General features: G+C 45.5%; 1 protein-coding gene across 1 annotated transcript in view; it reads right to left on the bottom strand.

Annotated features, from left to right (window-relative positions):
• MALRD1 (MAM and LDL receptor class A domain containing 1) overlaps positions 1–19,562 on the bottom strand; it is a 529,217-nt gene that overhangs the window by 476,445 nt on the left and 33,210 nt on the right. The window lies entirely within an intron of this gene.

Below are 19,562 nucleotides of genomic sequence, written 5' to 3'. Positions count from 1 at the left end.
GATACGTATTCTTCTACATGTTTTTGGTAAAAAAAATCGCAATAAGTGTTATCGATTGGTTTGCGCAAAATTTATAGCGTTTACAAAATAGGGGATAGTTTTATGGCATTTTAATTAATAATTTTTTTTTTTACTACTAATGGCGGCGATCAGCGATTTTTTTTGTGACTGCGACATTATGGCGGACACATCGGACAATTTTGACACATTTTTGGGACCGTTGTCATTTTCACAGCGCAAAGTGCTATAAAAATGCACTGATTCCTGTGAAAATGACAATTGCAGTTTAGGAGTTAACCACTAGGGGGCGCTGAAAGGGTTAAGTGTGACCTCATATGTGTTTCTAACTGTAGGGGGGCGGGGCTGGACGTGTGACATCAGTGATCGTCTTTTCCTATATCAGGGAACAGACGATCAATGACAATGCCACAGTGAAGAACGGGGAAGGTGTGTTTACACTCACCTCTCCCCGTTCTTCAGCTCCGGTGACCGATCGCGGGACACCGGCGGCGATCGGGTCCTGCGGGCGCGGTCACTGAGCTTCGGACCGGGTCACAAGCGTGCCGCCGGAGGCGCGCTCGCGACCCCACGGCTGGGCTTTAAAGAGACACGTACAGGTACATGATTGTGCCCAGCCGTGCCATTCTGCAGACGTATATTGGCGCGAAGGGGTCCTTAAGTGGTTAGATGTTTTTTTTTTATTTCTTCAGTTGCTTCCTGGTGTCTGGCCTAGGCCAAAATGATGTCATGTGTCCCAGTAGTCATTGGGCATTTTTTTTTCTTTCATCTGGAGGAGGGGCTTTCTCAGCTAAGCACACCTGCATGCCTGAGCCAAGGCTAGATGGATTCCAGGAAGTAAACACTTCATGAATCATCTGCCCTTATTCCAGATGGCTGCAGTTAGAAATGCTAGGGGGTGTTTATCAAAGTGTTTTCTCAACAAAATAAAGCACGGAGACATAGATGGATGGGGGAGTTTGATTTGAATATTACAAATGGATTAAATAGTGTTTTCAGTTTGTGGTTCTCAGATGCAGTTAAGTTCCACTTTATTCACTTCATCTCTTCCATCTGTACACCCCTATATTATATACCAGAGCAATGGTTACATCTCTGCTATGAGCCTGTTTATTCAGCAATAACCTTTATCATTACTTAACTGGTTGCCGACCAGCCGCCGTCGTCTTACGGCGGCAGGTCGGCTCCCCTGCACGAGAGCACGTAGCTATACGTCGGCTCTCGCGCAGGCCACTAGGGGCGAGTGCACGCCCCCCGCTCTCCCCCGGCTTCCGTGCGCGTGCCCGGCGGGCGCGATCGCCGACGGGCACACGCGATCGCTCGTTACGGAGCGGGGACCGGGAGCTGTGTGTGTAAACACACAGCTCCCGGTACTGTCAGGGAGAGAAATGCTGATCTTCTGTTCATACAATGTATGAACAGAAGATCAGTAATTTCCCTTTGTCAATCCACCCCCCCCTACAGTTAGAACACATCCAGGGAACATACTTAACCCCTTCCCCTAGTGTTAACCCCTTCACTGCCAGTGGCATTTTTATAGCACTGATCGCTATAAAAATGCCAATGGTCCCAAAAATGTGTCAAAAGTGTCCGAAGTGTCCGCCATAATGTCGCAGTACCAGAAAAAAAAATCGCTGATCGCCGCCATTACTAGTAAAAAAAATATATTAATAAAAATGCCATAAAAATACCCACTATTTTGTAAACGCAATAAATTTCGCGCAGACCAATCAATAAACGCTTATTGCAATTATTTTTACGAAAAATATGTAGAAGAATGCGTATCGGCCTAAACTGAGGATAAAAAGTTTTTTTATATATATTTTTGGGGGATATTTATTATAGCAAAAAGTAACAAATATTCATTTTTTTCAAAATTGTCGCTCTATTTTTGTTTATAGCGCAAAAAAAAAAAACCGCAGAGGTGATCAAATACCACCAAAAGAAAGCTCTATTTGTGGGGAAAAAAGTACGCCAATTTTGTTTGGGAACCACGTCGCACGACCGCACAATTGTCAGTTAAAGCGACGCAGTGCCGAATCGCAAAAAGTGCTCTGGTCTTTGACCAGCAATATGGTCCAGGGGTTAAGTGGTTAAAGTGGAACTAAAGGCAGAAGTTTGCATCCTCTCCCCTCCACTGCCACATTTAGCACTTTTTCATTGGGGGGGGGGGTGCCTGGTTTTGACAGGTACCCACTCCTATTTTCAGCAAGATCACGTGGCAATCTGAGTTGACATTCGCCCCTTTCTTTCCACCGCAGCCTTCTGGTTCACATCACAGGTCCCAGAAGACTGCGGGACCAGCACAGCGTGGCTTGCACATGCCCAGTAGGAAACTGGCTGTGAAGCCAGAAGACTTCACTGCCGGTTTCCCTGACTTAAAGTGGATGTAAACCTGATTCATGAAATTTGAGCTGAGCACATATAGCTGCAGTGTTTTCTTATCTCTCTTCAAAACACTGTGTCCCGTAGCTCACTCCTGCTCTGTTCTTCTGTTATCAGCCTGATAACTTCTAACAAGCTCTCCTTCACATATGATAAAAGCAGTCAGAGTTGTGTGTTGGGGAGGAGTCTATAAATAGATTAACAGAATGCTGAACAATTCACAAACAGATCTGAAAGTCTTTACCTATGAGGAGAGGGGGTGTGTTCCTTTCCTCCAATCAGCTGTCTTGGCTGTATGCCCAGGCTTGAACAGAAAGAGAAAATCTCCTAACACAATTTGAACTTTCTAAACAGTATATAAAGCTGAAGACAGCAGATATACATGTAAAACTTATGTAGGAGAATTTGTTTCATCTCTGTGTATCATCTGAGGCTGTTCACTTCACTGGGTATATGTGATGCCGCGTAAACACGATCATTTTTCGGCATGAAAAAAAAATAAGTTTTTAAAAAATCGTGTGTGGGCTAAAACAAAGTTTTAAACCCGCGCATGCTCAGAAGCAAGTTATGAGATGGGAGCGCTCGTTCTGGTAAAACGACCGTTCGTAATGGAGTAAGCACATTCATCACGCTGTAACTACTAACACAGAATCAGCTAAAAGCAGCCCAAAGGCGAATAGAACTTCCCCTTTAGAGTGCCGTCGTACATGTTGTACGTCACCGCGCTTTGTTCATCATTTTTTTAAAACGATGGTGTGTGGGCAAAGTCGTTTTTAATGATGAAGTTGGAAAAACGTCGTTTTTTGGACATGCTGAAAAACAACGGTTTCTTTCATGCCGAAAAACGATCGTGTGTACGCACATTTAAAGTGGTTGTAAACCTTAATTTTTCACTTTTACCTACAGGTAAGCCTATAACAAGGCTTACCTGTAGGTAAAAAGAATATCTCCTAAACCTGTACGGTTTAGGAGATATTCCCCTCGCAATGCGGGCGGCGCATGCGCAGGAGGGATCCACGGCGGAAGATCCGGCAGCCGCCGGACCTTGCCGATTTTCAATCTCCCGCGCGCACGCGCGGGAGTGACGTCATCGCCGCTCCAGCCAATCACAGCGCTGGAGCGGCGCCGCTCCAGCCAATCACAGCGCTGGAGCGGCGATACCCGGAAGACACGCCGGAGCAAGATGACATCTCGCTCGGCGTGAACCAGGTAAGTGTTGTTCACCTCGTTTTGAGGTAAGTATTTCATAATCAGCTATTATGCGGTGCATACTAGCTGATTATGCATTTTGCCTTGCAGGTAAAAAAAAAAAAAAAAAATTGTATATGCGGTTTACAACCGCTTTAAGATGCCGACGCCTAGACCCAAAGAATTGGCTTCGGTGAGGACACTGCTGGATCCCTGGACAGGTAAGTGTCCTTATAATAATAGTCAGCAGCTGCAGTATTTCACTTTTTGGGGGGGAGACTGGAGCTCCTCTTTAAGATAACAAAATATTACATACATTTAGCTGGATTCAGAGACGCCGCCGCAACTTTAAGGCGGCGTAGCGTATCGTATTTACGCTATGCCGCCTTAAGTCAGAGAGGCAAGTACTGTATTCACAAAGTACTTGCCTCCTAACTTACGGCGGCGTAGCGTAAATGCGTCCAGCGTAAGCGCGCCTAATTCAAATGAGGATGGGGGGGAGTGTTTTATGTTAATTACTCGTGACCCGACGTGATTGATGTTTTTTTACGAACGGCGCATGCGCCGTCCGTGTACATATCCCAGTGTGCATTGCTCCAAAGTACGCCGCAAGGACGTATTGGTTTCGACGTGAACCTAAATTACGTCCAGCCCCATTCACGGACGACTTACGCAAACAACTTAAAATTTTCAAATTTCGACGCGGGAACGACGGTCATACTTAACATTGACTACGCCTCCTAGGGGGCAGCTTTATCTTTACGTGGCGTATCTCTTACGGAAACTGCGTATCTTTACTTGCGATGGGCGCACGTACGTTCCTGAATCGGCGTTTCTAGTCATTTACATATTCTACGCCGAACTCAACGGAAGCGCCACCTAGCAGCCAGCCTAAAAATTACACTTTAAGATACGACGGCGCAGGAGACTTACGCCGCTCGTATCTTAGCCTAATTTAAGCGTATCTGGTTTCCAGAATACGCTTAAATTAACGCCGGCGTAGATTCTACTGATACGCCGGCGTAACTCTCTATGAATCTGGCTAATAATATTTTTAGAATAAACACGACTTTCTTTTGGTGATAGTTTTTAGACTTCGCAAGCAGGTTATAGGCATCCCCCAGGCACATCATTTAAATGAATTCTGAATTTTTAATGTTGCCCTTTAAGTAGTATTAAAATCACTGCCCCCGGCCAAACATTTGTTTGACAATCCCTGTCCAAGGAAATGGAAATGACTATTTGTGACATTTTCCTCCCATTGACTTTAATGGGGTTCATGTTCAGCACCTGAGCTCTGGTCATGTTCTGCAAAACTTCCTCAGACCAAATCCAGGTAATATTTGGCTCAAGCACTGCAAAGTTATTTACAAAGGAGGCTTTTTTCCCCATTTTGCATATTTTTTTTTTAAATGCCAAACTTAAACATAATACACAAAACAAGTAAACATGAAAAAAGTTCAGATATTAACCACTTCCATACAGGGCACTTATACACCTTCCTGCCCAGACCAATTTTCAGCTTTCAGTGCTGTTGCACTTTGAATGACAATTGCGCGGTCATGCTACACTGTACCCAAACTAAATTTTTATCATTTTGTTCCCACAAATAGAGCTTTATTTTGGTGGTATTTGATCACCTCTGGGATTTAAATTTTCTGCTAAAAAAATAAAAAAAGACCGAAAACTTTGAAAAACAAGTGTTTTTTTTGGTTTCCGTTACAAAACTTTGTAAATAAGTATGTTTTCTCCTTCACTGATGGGCACTGATAAGGTGACACTGATGGGCACCGACAAGGAGGCACCAATGAGGTGGCACTGATGAGGTGGAATTGATGGGGACTGATGATGAGCACTAATATGCAGCACTGATAGGCGGCACTGATGGGCACCGATAGGCAGGGCTGTCTTAATGAAAGGGCACACCTGGGCACTGCCCAGGGGCCCCAGCTGCATGGGGTTCCTCTGCCCTTTCCCCAAAGCAGCTGGTCCTTGAGCCCGGGCTGCCCCAAAAATGTGGGCAGATTGGGCTGCCCCTCTACATCCCAGATATCCCCCCAGCACTCTGACCCCTCTACACCCTAGATATCCCCTACCTCCTACCTACGTTATTTATGTTTACCTGCACTGTCTCGATTGTAGGGGCCCCAGAGCATTACTTTTCCCAGGGGCCCATGAAGTTATTAAGACGGCCCTGCTGATAGGTGGCACTGATATGCAGCACGGATGGGCACTGATAGGTGGCATGGATGGGCACAGATAGGCAGCACGGATGGGCACAGATAGGTGGCACAGATGGGCACAGATAGGCGACACGGATGGGCACAGATAGGCGGCATGGATGGGCACAGATAGGTGGCACGGATGGGCACTGATAGGTGGCACGGATGTACTGTATTATATTGTACTGATGGATGCCAATCAGTGCCAAACAATAATGCCTGCCAATCAGTGATGCCCATTGTGGGCACTGATTGGCATCCATTGTGGGCACTGATTGGCATCCCTGGTGGTCTAGGGTGGCATACCTGGTGGTGGGCATCCCTGGTGGTCTGGTGGCATCCCTGGTGGTCTAGTGTGGGCATCCTTTGGGGGGGCTGCGCTAATAATCGATCAGCACAAACCCCCCCTGTCAGAGGAGAAGCCGATCGGCTCTCCTCTACTCGCGTCTGACAGATGCGAGTGAGGTAAAGCCGATAACCGGCTCTTCTTGTTTACATGGTGATCAGCCGTGATTGGACACAGCTGATCACATGGTAAAGAGTCTCCGTCCGAGACTCTTTACCTAGATCGTTGTTGCAGGGTGTCAGACTAACACCCCGCAACAATGATGGCCGCGATGCGCACCCCCGGGGGCGCGCAGCGGCTCAATATCCTAAAGACGTCATATGACGTCAGGTCAGGGTATTGAAACCACTTTGCCACCGTCATTTTGTAATAGGGCGGGTGGCAAGTGGTTAATGGTTAGAAAAATAGCAAAAGAAAAATCAATGAGAAAATAGTTAGAGTCAAATGACAAGAAGGATTTAATTTGAGCTCAATATGGTGAACTAATAAGATTAATAAGGTGAGGAACAAATTTTGTTAATTTTTTTTTTCTTGTCAGGCTGCTTTAAGACCCCTTTCACACTGGAGGTGTTTTTAATGCACTTTAGTGCTAAAAATAGCGCCTATAAAGCGCCTGAAAAAAGCCTCAGCTGCAAACCCAAGTGCTTTCACACTGGGGCGCTGCGCTGGCAGGGCGTCAAGAAAAGTCCTGCCAGCAGCTTCTTTGCAGTGCTTTAGGAGCGGTGAACTCACGCCTAAAGCGCCGAGCGGGCACTTTTAACCCCCTGCTAGCGGCCGAAAAGCGCAGCAAAAACAACGGTAAAGCGCCGCTAAAAATAGTCCTGCTTTACATTGCACATTTCCTATTTTGGAAATGTTAGTAGTTGGCTGTCTTGCTGGCCCTCTTGTTTTGGTAGTCTGACTTTAATTAGCATTTTTTGATCACACTTAAAGTGGAGTTTCCATCCCAATTTTTTTTTTCATTATTGTGCTCATTAGACATAAAAAAGAAAAAAAATGTTTTACTCATCTGGAAATGCCTGTTGCTATGTGGTCCCACAAAATCTGCCTTTGGAATCACCTAGGATTCTGACATCATCTCCCTCTAATGCTCCTGGGAAATGTGTGTCATAATTTCCCAGGATGCAGTGCGCTACCCAATTATCACTCCCCATCCAAGACTTCCAGGAAGTAAATGCTTGAAGGCTTCACAATGCCCACAAGCAAAATGACAACGGTGTAGATATAGTTTTTTTTAAACTATCTTTTTTGAATATCTATGCGGAGCGGTGGCGGATTGTAAAATAGTAAGTGACCGGATTTATATTATAAAAACGCAGGATGAAAGGACATACATTTAAAAAATGCTAATTGTGGTTGGAACCTCGCTTTAATCCAGGTTAGTAACTGGGAAAGTTTTGAAGCCAGGGGTTTAGAACTACAGCCAGGTAACCAGTATTTTCAGATCTGCAATGTGAGCCTTATTTATCTTTGGAAATGGTTATTTTACTTTAGATTGGCATATAAATGGCATCTGCTGGAGTACCTTTTAACTTTGGACTCGTGGGCCCTGCCACATGTATTTTTTTCTATTTGTTTTTTTTTTGGTTTGGTTTGGTTTTTACTTAGCTTTTTCGGATTGCCTTCATGGCAGTCACACAAAGTCGCAGTGTTCTCTCTTGTCTCCAGGCTGGGCGGCCCTCGCTGATACCACACTGGGAATGCTGAGTGTCATTCAACCTGGAAGGCTGGGAACATCTTGTGGCAAAGTAAATGTGCTGCAGATGACAGCTCCAGGTTGAATGTGAATATTGCAGCCCAGGCTGTTTTTATTATTTTTTTTTGTTTTTAACATTGACTTGATGATCTTTTTAGAAAAAAAGAAAAAAAAATAGCCTGGAGTTGGCTAATCTATTCAATAGAAAAACTATTCAAGATAACAATGGGTACCTGTGCATTCTGGGGCAGATTCAGGTACCTGCGCGCCTAGTTACGGCGGCGCAGCGTATTGTATTTACGCTACGCCGACGCAACTTACAGGAGCAAGTGCAGTATTCACAAAGCACTTGTTCCGTAAGTTGCGGCGGCGTAGCGTAAATGGGGCCGGCGTAAGCCCGCGTAATTCAAATGTGAAAGGAGGGGCGTGTTTTATGCTAATGTGTTATGACCTGACGTGATTGACGTGTTTTACGAACGGCGCATGCGCCGTCCGTGTACATATCCCAGTGTGCATTGCTCTCAAATACGCCGCAACGACGTATTGGTTTCGACGTGAATGTAAATTACGCCCAGCCCTATTCGCGAACGACTTACGCAAGCGACGCAAAAAATTCAAATTTCAAAGCGGGAACGACGTCCCTACTTAACATTGGCTGTGCCACCTAATAGCAGAAGCAACGTTACGCCGAAAAAGCCTTACACAAACGACGTACAAAACTACCGTCGGGCGCACGTACGTTTGTGAATCGGCGTAACTAGGTAATTTACATACTCTACGCCAGGGATATGCAATTAGTGGACCTCCAGCTGTTGCAAAACTACATGTCCCATCATGCCTCTGCCTCTGGGTGGCTTGTGGCTGTCAGAGTCTTGCTATGCCATGGGACTGGTAGTTCTGCAACAGCTGGAGGTCCGCTAATTGCATATCCCTGCTCTATGCCGAAAAGGACGGGAGCGCCACCTAGCGGCCAGCGTGAGAATGCAGCCTAAGATACGACGGCGTAAGAGATTTATGCCAGTCGTATCTTAGGCTAAAGTCGGCGTATCTTGCTTTCTTAAGATACGCCGGCGCAGATTTGAATTAACGCGGCGTATCTATAGATACGCCGGCGTAAATTCTCTCTGAGTCTAGCCCACTGTTTTTTTCTTCCTTCTTTCCTACAATCCCCCCAAATCAGGCTGCTTGATTTTTCAAATGCCAAATGAATGTTGGCATGCAGCACCTGAATGTTCCCACTATTTAGTACCCAAAAGTTCACTTTAAACTCTGGCAGCTGAAGGAAACAGTTCCATTACGCACAGTGCAGCGACTGTTAACTGAACTGCTAATTACTGCAGCTGCTGTATTTCATAGCAGATACTGCAAATGTTCTTCCCGCTCCAATTAATTTATTTATGAAGCACAACCTAACACAACCTCCAACTAGACACACAGAACTAGCTTCACTCTAAAATGATTAGCATTTTTCTCAGTTGAAAGACCTCAGTTTGTAAATATTAATTGTGCTGACAGAAATTCAGTCTTCATTTTTAATCATTTAATTTTGCTGTTTTGTTCTAATACAATATTGCTTTGAAAAAGACTGGCACAGTTATTTCAGTTTTACATGTTGCTTAGGTCATATTTTCATGACAATAAGTCATTAATGTGTGTGCAACCACCAGAGGGCACACTTGAGAACAGTCAGCATCCATCTATATAAAATGACATTGTTCTCTTCTCCACTTGAGCCCCAGAAGAATTGACCTCCTTCCTGACAAGAGCACTAATTGCGATAAGGCACTGTGTCGCTTTAACTGACAATTGCGCGGTTGCGCGATGTTGCACCCAAACAAACTTAACGTCCTTTTTTTTTCCATAAATAGAGCTTTCTTTTGGTGGTATTTTATCACCTCTGCGATTTTTATTTGTTGCGCTATAAACAAAAGAAGAGCGACAGTTTTAAAAAAAAAAAAAAATTTTTTAACTTTTTGCTATAATAAATATCCTCAAAAAATATATAAAAAATATATTTTTTCCTCAGTTTAGGCTGAAAAATGTTCTTCTACATATTTTTGTTAAAAAAAAATTGCAATAAGCGTATATTAATTGGTTTGCGTAAAAGTTATAGGGCCAGATTCAGAGAGAACTTACGCCGACGTATCTGTTAATACGCCGCGTAAGTTATAGGATGCGCCGTCGTATCTATGCGCCGTATTCTTGAAACCAGATACGCCTGAATTCTGGCTCCATCCGACCGATGTAAGTCTCCTACTCCGTCGTATCTTGGGTGCATATTTACGCTGGCCGCTAGGGGCGCTTCCATTGATTTACGCGTTGAATATGTAAATGAGCTAGATACGCCGATTCACGAACGTAATTGCGCCCATCACATTAAGCTACGCCGTTTACGTAAGGCGTACGTCCGGCGTATAGTTATCCCTCATAAAGCAGGGGTAAGTCATGTTAGGGTATGGACGTCGGAACAGCCGTCGTATTTTACATTGTTTGCGTAAGTCGTACGTGAATGGGGCTGGGCGTAGGTTACGTTCACGTCGAAAGCATTGAGCCGACGTATCTTAGGGAGTATATGCGACGTGATTCTGAGCATGCGCGCGCATGCGCCGTTCGTTCGGGAATTCATTTACATGGGGTCACGGCTAATTTTAATACAACACGCCCACTACCTTCCTAATTTGAATTAGGCGGGCTTACGCCGGCCCATTTACGCTACGCCGACGTAACTTAGGGAGCAAGTGCTTTGTGAATACTGCTCTTGCCTCTCAGAGTTACGCTGGCGTAGACAGCCTCACCCAAGGCATAGAGGCGCAGCTTGCATACCTCCCAACCGTCCCGGATTTCGCGGGACTGTCCCGTGATTCGCGGTAAATCCAGCGGTCCCGCGATCATGGCTACAGTCCTGCGGCACCCCCTGCGATTACCGCGATTCACGTAAAAACTCGCGGCAACCTCCCCCCCCGCTCAACAACAACTCTGATCCACGGACCCCCCCCCACGCTCAACAACTCCGATCCAGGCCCCCCCCCCCCCGCTCAACAACTTCGATCCGAACGGCACCCCCCCTCCCCCGCTCAACAACAATTGTCCCTCATTCTGAAGTTGAAAAGTTGGGAGGTATGAGCTTGGTCTTCATCAGAGCATCCCTCAGGGAGTGATGGGCCAGTGACCCTACGTGGCCTTCAGATTTACCTCATCAAGGGGTTGCCAGAGCAGGAAGGGTACCTTCTGGGGACAGGGTTCAAATGATGGAATTTCAGGAGGTCAGAGTCCAGGCTGGGGTTAAGGCAGGTGGAAGGCAGAGAATAGTCAGCTGTGGAAGCCTTACAGAAAATGCAAGCGAAGTAGTGGAAATTAAGAAAAAAACGGAATCTCAGGCACAGGGTAGCTGGCAAGAAGTCACAGCACCGGCCATGGTAAGGAAAGGAGATTAATGCCCTCTTGTTTATTTAGCCTGCTCAGCATCGAGGGTGCACGCCAATGCATGCCATAGCCAGATAGAAACTGGTCACTGAATCAGCAGTGTACAGATACTAATCCACAGACCAATGGGCATATACTGTAGGTGACTCAAGAAGCTGTAAACCCGCAACATGACCCTCTGGGTATACAATGGAGCAATCAGAAGAATGTGTGAATCAGAGGACTGGCTGAACAGGATTATAAAATATTTGGCTGGGAAACAATTCAAAGCTATGTATTTCATCTGTGTATTTAGCGCTTTGTCTGGAGTTCCATTTTAATTATTGTTTATTTGGTTTTTAGTGACAAATTCAGTTTTATAGACTGTCCTGTTCTCCATCCATTTCTGCGCCGTGTCTGCTTTGTTAATTTTCCGTTTTCAACGGAAGTGTTCTCATTTTTGTGAACTATTACCCATCGCCAGGTGCTTGCCAATGTTCTGCAACTATTTATTACAAAATATTTACACTTCTGCCAAAGAAATATACTGTGCGCTGACATTTTTCTGCTAAATTTTATGTCCCAACCAGTCAAGCACATCGAAGAAAAGATTTGTGTTAAGTCAGTACGAGTTTGATGAATACGCTAATGCTGGGAGTTTGCCATTAGGGTACCATATGCCCCAGTTGAAAGGGAATTTATAAGATTTAATGGTATTTAATGCACTTAAATAAAGGATTTAGGATAATACAGGATATTATTATTCATAATATATTTTATAAAATAATAGGATATAGCATGTATTGTAATTAATGGAAATGTATAAGATTTAATGGGGTTTAATGTATTTCAATATACAGGTAGTGCAGAATTATTAGGTAAGTTGTATTTTTGAGGATTCATTTTATTATTGAACAACAACCATGTTCTCAATGAACCCAAAAAACTCATTAATATCAAAGCTGAATATTTTTTGAAGTAGTTTTTTTTTTTTTTTAGTTTTAGCTATTTTAGGGTGATATCTATGTGTGCAGGTGACTACTATTACTGTGCATAATTATTAGGCAACTTAACCAAAAAAAAAATATATACCCATTTCAATTAATTATTTTTACCAGTGAAACCAATATAACATCTGAACATTCTCAAATATACATTTCTGACATTCAAAAAGAAAACAAAAACAAATAAGTGACCAATATAGCCACCTTTCTTTGCATGGACACTCAAAAGCCTGCCATCCATGGATTCTGTCAGTGTTTTGATCTGTTCACCATCAACATTTCGTGCAGCAGCAACCGCAGCCTCCCAGACACTGTTCAGAGAGGTGTACTGTTTTCCCTCCTTGTAAATCTCACATTTGATGATGGACCACAGGTTCTCAATGGGGTTCAGATCAGGTGAAAAGGGAGGCCATGTCATTGGTTTTTCTTCTTTTATACCCTTTCTTGCCAGCCACGCTGTGGAGTACTTGGACGCGTGTGATGGAGCAATGTCCTGCATGAAAATCATGTTTATCTTGAAGGATGCAGACTTCTTCCTGTACCACTGCTTGAAGAAGGTGTCTTCCAGAAACTGGCAGTAGGACTGGGAGTTGAGCTTGACTCCATCCTCAACCCGAAAACGCCCCACAAGCTCATCTTTGATGATACCAGCCCAAACCAGTACTCCACCTCCACCTTGCTGGCGTCTGAGTCGGACTGGAGCTCTCTGCCCTTTACCAATCCAGCCACGGGCCCATCCATCTGGCCCATCAAGACTCACTCTCATTTCATCAGTCCATAAAACCTTAGAAAAATCAGTCTTGAGATATTTCTTGGCCCAGTCTTGACGTTTCAGCTTGTGTGTCTTGTTCAGTGGTGGTCGTCTTTCAGCCTTTCTTACCTTGGCCATGTCTCTGAGTATTGCACACCTTGTGCTTTTGGGCACTCCAGTGATGTTGCAGCTCTGAAATATGGCCAAACTGGTGGCAAGTGGCATCTTGGCAGCTGCACGCTTGACTTTTCTCAGTTCATGGGCAGTTATTTTGCGCCTTGGTTTTTCTAAAAGGTTCTTGCGACCCTGTTGACTATTTTGAATGAAACGCTTGATTGTTCGATGATCACGCTTCAGAAGCTTTGCAATTTTAAGAGTGCTGCATCCCTCTGCAAGATATCTCACTATTTTTGACTTTTCAGAGCCTGTCAAGTCCTTCTTTTGACCCATTTTGCCAAAGGAAAGGAAGTTGACTAATAATAATGCACACCTGATATAGGGTGTTGATGTCATTAGACCACACACCTTCTCATTACAGAGATGTACATCACCTAATATGCTTAATTGGTAGTAGGCTTTCAAGCCTATACAGCTTGGAGTAAGACAACATGCATAAAGAGGATGATGTGGTCAAAATACTCATTTGCCTAATAATTCTGCACTCCCTGTAGGAGCTAGGTTAATGTAGGATGCAATATACTTTTATTTATTATTATTATTATTATTATTATTTTTATTAATTATATAACAAGATTGAAAGTATTTAAATGGAAGGTTTGAACATAAAATACATTAATTAGATTTAAATAGCTTTATAAATATATATTTTAATATTTTAGATGGAGCCGCAATATATATTTATATATATATATATATATATATATATATATATATATATATATATATATATATATATATATATGTAGCGCCTGGCTACTTTCAGAGCCTATTGTAAATTTAGGGGAAGTTCAGAGAGGTAGTTGGCTCTAAACCTGTTGTTTGGTTGGGTTTGGGGTTTCTGCTCCAGCTTGGCTGTACTGGGGGCTGTCCTTTTGTCTGGGGACTCCCGTCACCCCCCCACAGCAGGTGGCAGCAGTGAGGTCAAGTGTTGAGTATCTCTCCTCAGTAGCCTATCAGGAGGTTGGGCCACCTCGCTGTGCATGCTGGGGAGGGGTATTTAAGGGGCAGACGCCATTAGTTTGGGACGCTGTGTTCCCGCCCTTGAGCTGGGCAGTCGTCCCACCACCCCCGTGTGGTCCTTCTGGCCAGGGTTTGTGCGTGTGTGTTCCTGGCTGCGGGTCCACGTTGGTCCGGAGCACATTTATCTGTTTGATCGATCCAGTGAGTCGACTGGATCCCTAATTTGCCAGATGGTCCTGGGCTGTCCATCCAATTGGAGGAAGCCGCCTGATGAGGAACCTGTCCGGGGGAATACCGAGCAGGAGGCTGTTTTTTTAGGAGAGGCCTGTCAGAGGACAACTTTGGTTCTGAGAGGCTGGACGCAGGTTGCCTATCAGTTGCTGATTTAACCAAAGCTATGTGAAGGATAACCGGGTGCTGAATCCAGTCAAGAAAGATTTTGGACCGAAATTGTCTCCAATCCTCAGGAGGGTCTGTGGCAGAGACTTAATCCTATTCATCCGAGTGACATTCTGGCTGCCAGGCTGGTGAGAGAGGCCTGTCCAGATGCACTGTACCCACTCTGGCTAGATTGGTGAAGTAAAGTTGTTGTAGGAAGCAGGATTGTTTCCATACCCAGTTATACCTGAATCTGCTGTCTCCTATTTTGCTATCCCTTCACCTTTCCACTGTTTATCGTTTTTACCCAGCTGGGTAATAAAAGCACAGAAAAGACACTTGTCGTGTGGACATTGACTTTACTACAGCTCTCATCCAGTACCTTAGACGACGGAGATACAGAGGTAACGTGCCACCCAAAACAAACTAGCAGCTCCTATTTATTGTAAAGTGACACATCCGAGGACACCTCCAAAATTGACATGCATTATACAAATAAATATAGAACAGATGTAACAACAAAATAATTTTACCTGTAGGCTATACAAACAAAAAAAAACCACAATGTGTGATAATGGTTCCTGTACTTTTTCCACAACAGGAAAGCCATTCCCATTAGCAGCTATGCCCTGCAGAACTGGGAGAGAGAGGGTTAGGGCCAGGACACCCTTCAGTATATGCAATGATAATTGGCAGACTCCGAGACTTCTGTAGGTAGACAGCTATATAGTGGAAGGCCTCCAGCTGGATAACACTTATGTATAGGACCGCTGTTTGCTATGGCAACTAATCTTGCAACAGTCCCTAATGGTAGTAGTACATAACTCTTGGTAACACGGAACAGTCTCATAGGCGTGCGCACAGGGTGTGCCAGGTGTGCCCAGGCACACCCTAATCACCCTGTGCAGAACAGATTCCTCCTACTGACCAGTCTCCCCCTCCTTTCCCCCACAGCACTGTGGGCTTCCCTCCTCTCCACACCGGTTGTTGCTGTGGATGTTTTAGGATGAGTGGGGGAAGGGGCCAGTAAATTTGGCATTTACCGGCCCCTTCCCTTTCTGAATGAACATTGTGAGTGATCAGTAGAGTGTGTTTGAGCTTTGGGGTGCACACCCTAATGCCAAAGGCACCGCACACCTATGAACAGTCTTTTACTTATATCACAGTATCCCACTGTAGGTCTTCACTCACTGAGCTCCCAGTCTCTCACTAGACTTCCAGATCCCACTCGTCATTGGATCCCCTGAGCTCTTCCACAGCTATCCCACTGCATACTCCTCAGGCGTCACCTCAGCTATCCTGCTGGGTCCCTGGCTTGGCACTTGCTGATGCTTTCCCACGTCTCCGACTGGTGAGAAGACTGCTCTGGTACTTGTTTCAGCTTACTCACAGTAGTCTCTGGTAACAAGGTGGATGGTCTCTTAGTGGTAACCGTTTCCTCTCTACCTCTGACCACAACTGGTTCCCCGTCTGGCTGAACCTTCTAAACTTGGTTGGACTCCTGCAGTCCCAACCCTATGCTGCTTCTCCTCCTCCTAGATAGGCCTCAGGCAGCCTAGCAGCCAGGTGTCCCCAGGATAGGCCTCAGGCTTTCGGCCTAGCAGCCCGGGCGACATAACATACGTCCACCCAGACAGCTGTCCAGGTGGGACATCATCCCGATCACATGACTCCACCCAAACCAATAGGCAGACAAATGGGCTCAAAGAAACCCTTACCCATTGGCTGAGACACCCCATTCATTCATAATCTGTCCTTGCTATGCCCTTGTCTATCTAATGTCACCAGCTACAATGCCACCTAGTGACAGAAGAGAAAAGTGCAGCAATTCCAGAATTAAGGGGGAAATCAATGGATCTCTTAACAATTAGCCAGGACAATTACTACCTGGCAGACTAAATTGGTTAGCAACCCTGCCTAAGCACCAGGGTGCTACATCTGCAATCAGACAGAGAGAATCAATGAACTACAATGGCGCTCCATAGCGCCGTGATAGTTCATTAAGAACTACAAGGTGACAGCCGCAAAGGATGTTGGGCTTGTAGTTCATTCACACACATACTGCTGGGATTGGGCAGCGGCTGCAGCATTGGGGACATGTTATATGTTCCACCCTAAGAACGGTTGGAACATGTAATGTTCCCAAATGTGAACTTATCCTTTAATGCTTTAATAGCCTTGTTTCTCTGCAAAATTATGTATTTTATGAACACAGGGCCACTGATTTTGTTCATTGCATGTGCAGATCTTACTTCCTGATTAGCAGTGCTACACAATGGTTATGCTTTACTACTCCGTCTCAAAATGCAAGTCTATGAGTCGACAGACGCACTGATAACTATGCACTCACAGTGTAACTGATATCAGATCTCATCAGTTTTCCAGAGAGAGAACGTGCACTGAGGGCTCCCCCTAGTGGGAAATCCACAACTCTCTGTAATATTATGTAAGAGCCAGCATTTAACCACTTAACCACCAGCCGCCGTCTACAAACGGCGGCAAGGTGGTTGCTTAACTGGGGGTCGCCGTTCTGAAACGGCGCCCACCAGAAGCAGTAATGCGCGCCGCCTCGGGCGCGCACACAGAAAATTCTGTGCGCGCCGGGTCTATGAGACCCGGCGCTACACAGATCACGGTAACTGACCGGCAACGCCGGTCTTTTACCATGTGATCGCGCCGTCCAATGACGGCGCGACCACAGGTAAACAAACCGGCGTCATTTGATGACGCCGGTTCCTCCCTCCTCTCGCTGTACCGATCGGTACAGTGTGAGAGGAGAGCGCGGATGGCAGCAGCAGTGTGGGATGGATCTGTGACTATTGCAGTCACAGATCCATCCATCCCTGCTCAGCCATCCCTGCATTAACCCCTGCAATACTCTGCCTTCCCTGCGCAATACTCTGCAATGCTCTGCCTTCCCTGCAATACCCCCGCGCAATACTCTGCAAAACACCCGCGCAATACTCTGCAATACACCCGCGCAATACTCTGCAATACACCCGCGCAATACTCTGCAAAACACCCGCGCAATACTCTGCAAAACACCCGCGCAATACTCTGCAAAACACCCGCGCAATACTCTGCAAAACACCCGCGCAATACTCTGCAAAACACCCGCGCATTACTCTGCAATACACCCGCGCATTACTCTGCAATACACCCGCGCAATACTCTGCAAAACACCCGCGCAATACTCTGCAAAACACCCGCGCAATACTCTGCAAAACACCCGCGCAATACTCTGCAAAACACCCGCGCAATACTCTGCAAAACACCCGCGCAATACTCTGCAAAACACCCGCGCAATACTCTGCAAAACACCCGCGCAATACTCTGCAATACCCCCGCGCAATACTCTGCAGTACCCCCGCGCAATACTCTGCAATACCCCCGCGCAATACTCTGCAATACCCCCGCGCAATACTCTGCAATACCCCCGCGCAATACTCTGCAATACCCCCGCGCAATACTCTGCAGTACCCCCTGCCAGTACTCTGCAGTACCCCTTGCGCAATACTCTGCAATACCCCCCGCGCAATACTCTGCAATACCCCCGCGCAATACTCTGCAATACCCCCCGCGCAATACTCTGCAGTACCCCCCGCGCAATACTCTGCAATACCCCACTCGCAATACTCTGCAATACCCCACGCACAATACTCTGCAATACCCCACGCACAATACTCTGCAATACCCCACGCACAATACTCTGCAATACCCCACGCACAATACTCTGCAATACCCCACGCACAATACTCTGCAATACCCCACGCACAATACTCTGCAATACCCCACGCACAATACTCTGCAATACCCCACGCACAATACTCTGCAATACCCCACGCACAATACTCTGCAATACCCCACGCACAATACTCTGCAATACCCCACGCACAATACTCTGCAATACCCCCGCACCAATACTCTGCAATACCCCTGCACCAATACTCTGCAATACCCCCGCACCAATACTCTGCAATACCCCCGCACCATACTCTGCAATACCCCCCACACAATACTCTGCAATACCCCCGCACCAATACTCTGCAATACCCCCGCACCAATACTCTGCAATACCCCCGCACCATACTCTGCAATACCCCCGCACCATACTCTGCAATACCCCCACACCAATACTTTGCAATACCCTGGCCAATACTTTGCAATACCCAGAAAATACTCTGGGGAAAAAAAATGTGTTTTAACCACTTCTCGCCCACGTCATATGAGGTCCTTGACTTTGTGCAGGGATATCTAAATGATGCCTGCAGCTACAGGCATCATTCAGATATCATTTTTTTCAGCCGGCGATTCTCTACACCATAAGAACGATCATGGCGGCTGTTCCGCCTCTTGATCGTTCTTACGGGAGGCAAAAAGGGACGTCCCCACTCCCTTCGCCCTCCGGTGCTTCTTCTGACTCACCGCTGCGATCGAAGCCAGGATCGTTTTTTTTCTTGTTTTTTTTCTTGTTTTTTTCCAAGCTTCCCAGCCTAGAGGTGAGATGTGGGGTCTTATTGACCCCATATCTCACTGTAAAGAGGACCTGTCATGCTATATTCCTATTACAAGGGATGTTTACATTCCTTGTAATTGGAATAAAAGTGATCAAAACATTTATTTTTGGGGAAAAACGTGTCAAACTAAAATAAATTAAGTAAAATGAACAATAAAAATAAAAAATAAATATTTAAAGCGCCCCTGTTCCCGCGTGCTCGTATACAGAAGCGAATGTGTACGTAAGTCCCGCCCACATATGAAAACTGAGTTCAAACCACACATGTGAGGTATCGCTGCGAACGTTAGAGCGAGAGCAATCATTTTGGCCCCAGACCTCCTCTGTAACTAAAAACATGTAACCAGTAAAAACATTTAAAACGTCACCTATGGGGATTTTTAAGTAGCGAAGTTTGGCGCCATTCCACAAGCGTGTGCAATATTGAAGGGTGACATGTTGGGTATCTATTTACTCGGCGTAACTTCGTCTTTCATATTATGCAAAAACATTGGGCTAACTTTACTGTTTTTTTTT

The sequence above is a fragment of the Rana temporaria genome, chromosome 5 (genome assembly GCF_905171775.1).
Source record: "Rana temporaria chromosome 5, aRanTem1.1, whole genome shotgun sequence".
In the NCBI taxonomy this organism is placed as follows: Eukaryota; Metazoa; Chordata; class Amphibia; order Anura; family Ranidae; genus Rana; species Rana temporaria.
Note: the sequence above shows the minus strand (reverse complement) of the source record. Positions and strands in the feature narration are given on the sequence as shown.